The sequence below is a fragment of the Otolemur garnettii genome, unplaced genomic scaffold (assembly GCF_000181295.1).
Source record: "Otolemur garnettii isolate 467f Iridium unplaced genomic scaffold, OtoGar3 scaffold00031, whole genome shotgun sequence".
Classification (NCBI taxonomy): Eukaryota; Metazoa; Chordata; class Mammalia; order Primates; family Galagidae; genus Otolemur; species Otolemur garnettii.
The window spans coordinates 16,475,305-16,479,685 of NW_003852426.1; the positions used below are offsets into that span (position 1 = coordinate 16,475,305).

General features: G+C 43.6%; 1 protein-coding gene across 1 annotated transcript in view; it reads left to right on the plus strand.

Annotated features, from left to right (window-relative positions):
* Nucleotides 1-3,936: 3,936 nt before the first annotated feature.
* The window catches only part of ENPP4 (ectonucleotide pyrophosphatase/phosphodiesterase 4), a 12,495-nt gene continuing 12,050 nt past the window's right edge, over nucleotides 3,937-4,381 (plus strand). The window contains exon 1 of the mRNA XM_023512940.1: nucleotides 3,937-4,109. The gene's annotated coding sequence lies outside the window, so the exon portion shown is untranslated. The remainder of the gene's footprint in view (nucleotides 4,110-4,381) is intronic.

Consider the following 4,381-nt stretch of genomic DNA (forward strand, 5'->3'; position numbering starts at 1 on the left):
TATTAACTGTTTGAAAAAATTCCCTTAGAGAGACAAATCTAACACTACATAGCTCGTAGTGAATTATACATGATCATTTTCAGAAGTATTTAAAAATAGTTTATAGTCTTCATAGCAATTATTCAAATGTCATCGTGCTGAAAATGGAGTAGGTAGAGAGTTTTAATTAAACTTTCAAAATCACTGAAGTGCTGTGATTCACAAGGTCTTTCTCCCTTTTACAATTAAGATAAAACTTGCGGTGCATTTTCTTTACTCTCATATCTAACGTATATTGAAAAATGAAACTTAAAATACTCTACTAGTGATCTGAAAAGTGATTGTCTAGTTTCCGTTGTGCTGTTGTTTAATTAGAGCTGAGTAGTGGACAGGAATTGTTTTTCTTCGGGCAGGGTGTGGCTTTTGCTCTGAAACCTTTTTCCTGTAACTTGTAACTTCTGACCTGCTCCAGCCAGCAATGAATTATGCATCACGATCAGGAATTTAAAGGAGAATTAACTGCATAAAGAGGTTTGCATTTAATTCTAAAAACAGGATAAGATTTTTAAAATATACCGTGCTAATGAATAACTGCTGAATCTTGAGTCTAGTTCAAGGGAGAAAAACAAAGTATGTCTGACAGGCTGTTTCGAATCTGACACTGCCCATAGAGGCAAAGCCTCTACTTGTAGTTAGTTTTTGCCAATTTATTTATTTCTAATTGATTCATATATGTATGGAGCACATGCAATACTATGTCACATGCATAAAATGTGTACTGATTTGTCAGGGCTTTTAGGGTCTCCACCTCGAGTATTTACCATTTCTATGTGCTGGGAGCATTTCAAGCAGTCTCTCCCAGCTATTTTGAAATATGCCAGGCATTGTTAACTACAGTTACCATATTCTGCTACTGAACATTAGAACACAGTCCTTCTATCTAACTATAGAAGTAACTAACTGTTTGCCAAGTCAGTTCTCTCTGGGGCACCTCATTCATCTGTAAATAACTAGCTTACACGACTGCCTCCAGTTCATTTCAATCTCTAACACAAAATGAGTTTAAAGGGTTGACATATTTCTAAGATTTATATAAAATTCTCCCTTCAAAAGCTGGCTGAAAGAACACTGAAAATCAATATTATTATCTCACCTACATAAATAAAACGATTATTTAAAAATCACATCTGAATTAAAGAATTTATGTTAGTTATATGTCAGTTGATTATCATTAAATTCCACTGGAAAAGAAAGTGCAGTTTGGGAAAGACCTCAGCTCAAGCTGGGGAGTGAATTGGTCAACTGATGATTCCACGTTCTTTGCTGGTTTAGATGTGGGCACGTGACTGAATTTTGGCCAAAGTGACTGAAGAAGATGGTTGCTGGAGGCTTCTACGAGAGAGAAGAAATCTGCATGTCAGTTCTATTACCCACTGGAAGTCAAAAATGAATCATATGGTCCCCATTGCTATGGGTAGTTATCTTTACTATCAAAGGAACTAGTAGCCAACGCTATTAAAAGGCAAGCAGAAAGTCAGAAAGAAACCAGTGCCTGATGACATCATTGGGTTGCTATTTCCACTAGTTCTGAAGTCTGCCCTACTGCTGGAATTCTTGTGCCACTGGATGATAAATAGCCTTATTATTTAAGCCCATTTGAAACAGGATTTCTCTTGTGGTTGAAATGGTAAACATACTGAGAATAACACAAGTTTGCTGCCAAAAAGTCCTTATGTATCATTTCACTCCTCTGTTTGTAACTATTTTATCTCACAGAGGCAGAGCCCAGACTGCATGGGACTGACTCTCTGATCTGACCCAGTCACACGCGCAGTAACAGTGGATAAAGGGAGTCTTTCTCTTCTGATGCCCATCCAGCTGCTATCTTCACCACTCATCTGACCTATATGGCAGTCAACTTTGTCCACTCTTTAAACAATCACGCATCTAGTGAATGAACAAACAGCCTGTAATATATAATCCTATCCCCTGAATGCCAGAAAATTTAAGTTCTGCTAAATTGGACATGCCACAAATTTCCCCAGTACACAGCTTTACCCTCTTGTTCAAATTGGGGAACATTTTTTCTGGTCATAACAATAATAACTGCTAACATTTACCATGTGCCAGATAGTGTATGCTGAGTACTTTATGTCCTTTTTCTCATTCATATGACAATAACTGAATGAGGTTGGTTATGTAACCCTCATTTTGTGGATGAAGAAATGGACATTCAAACAGGTTGAGACACTGGCCATGACTGCTCGGCTTGTGAGTGGTAGCGTGAGCATTCAGATTCAGGTCTGGTAGATTTAGGAACTGAACTACCTAGCCTCCACCAACTCTGACACCCCCCAATTCTTAAGATGCCCAAATCTACCAACACACAGGCCAGCCTTGCTGCTTGAAACTGGAATTTATCAAGGCACAAACTAATAACCAGTAAAATATATCCAGGCTCAAATTGTCTCTGTAGCTGTTTCCAGATCTTGGTTATAGCTACCTCTTAAATTCAGACTGAGGGGACCAGCTAGCAGGGGTGTCCAACCTTTTTTTTTCTACCACACTTGAAAGAAGAATTGTCGTCTTGGCCCACATATTTAATACACAAACACTAATGAAAGCTGAGGAGCAAAAAAACAAACAAAGGAAAGGTCTGTGCATAATTTTTGTAATATCTGACATCACAGATAAGCAAAACAGATAACAGATAATCCACAGGTGGCCCATGGGCTGCAGGCTGTATTGCAGACTTTATAATATCTATGGTTTACTACTGCAGGTTACTAATCCAAGTACGGTGTTTATAAATCCTTAACATTTGAGGACATTCCATGTGACTAGTATTTTTAATTCTTTTTTTTTTTGGAACAGAATCTCACTCTGTTGCCCTGGGTAGAGTGCTGCAACCTTAAACTCCTGGGTTTAAACGAATCTCCTGCCTCAGCCTCCCAAATAGCTGGGACTAGAGGCGCAAGCATGCTTGGCTAGTTTCTTAATACATATTATGCTTTTTTGAGTACTTGATATACAGTAGTGAACAAAAAAAATATGTATCCTCCTGGAGCTTGCATTTTAAGCAGGGGGAGTGGGCAATGAAACGTTCCATTTAATTCAATAACAATTAATGAATTACTCATCTTCTATGCCAGAATCTGTGTTTGGCACTGCAGATACAAAAAGAAAAAAGACAGTTATCACCTCTTTGCCAACTGTGCCTGGGCAACTCCAGTGTTGACAAATAAAACTACTTATGTTTAGTAATTTCTCCTTCTGCTAGAAAGCTAAAGTTACATTATTCGACTGTTTGACTAATCTTCCAATTAAAGGCAGGAGGATGATCCCCCATATTCATCTGTCATAAGAAGGGACCATTTCTCAGCTGTAATCCATTACTAATCCCTGTGGGACTAACGTGGGTGTTTAACCTTACTCGTAAAATTTCGTAGGTAAAGGTGCTCACTTCTCCACAAAACAGACTGCTATGGTAGATACACGTTGTATCTATCTCAACTCTCTGGAACTGGAGGAAGCTTCTGTAGACTTGTGCTGGACCCTGGCGCAGACAAAGTCATTTTCTCGGCCGCCACCTAAGCCTCCAGGTGCACATTAACTAGCGAATGGCAGTAGGCCAACGGTTTGGCCATTGCCAGGGGCCTTTCTTGGATTCCCCGAATATTAGGTACCTGAAGGCCACTCAGGTCTAGGACGATAAGAAAGGGGCTTTGTGGGAGACAGGAACGAACCTCTGTCCTAGGTCCAGTTGGACCCGGCCAAGGCACCTGGCTGACAAATCGGAAAGGAAATTACGTTCAAGGCTGGCTCGGGCACCCAATCCAACAACAGGGCCCAGATTCCGCGGCCGGTCCCCGCGGGCTCCGAGCCGGTCGGCGGCCGGCAGCTGCGCAGGCTCCGAGCCCCTCCCCCTCCCCCCGGCGCCGGGCCCCGGGAGGCTGCGGCCGTGCCCGGAGGCGCGCGCCCGCGACTGCGCAGGCGCCTCAGGAGGAACTCAGCCTCGCCCCCTGTCCCTGGAGGTCTCCCCTCGCCCCCGAGGACCCGCGCGTGCCGGGTCCCGAGAGCGCCGCGTTCCGCGCGCTGGAAAGAAGCCGCGGCGGCGGCGGCGGCGGCGGGTGAGTATGAGCCTGGCGCGCCGGTCGTTCGGGAGGGAAACGCCACCCCTCCCTTGGGACTTTGAAAATAGAGGACGCGACCCTGCTTCCCCCTCCCTCCACTACACGCACATGCCCTGGGCGCTGGCGGGGCTGTCCACGAAGGGACCCCAAATGGCAGCGAGGTAGTGGGCCTAGGGGGAGGCGGGAGTCGGTAAGGGAAGAGGAAAGAAGATTTAGCAGGTGGTTGTGAATTTGGGAAGAAAAGCTGCGTGCGGTGTGAAGAAGAGTGA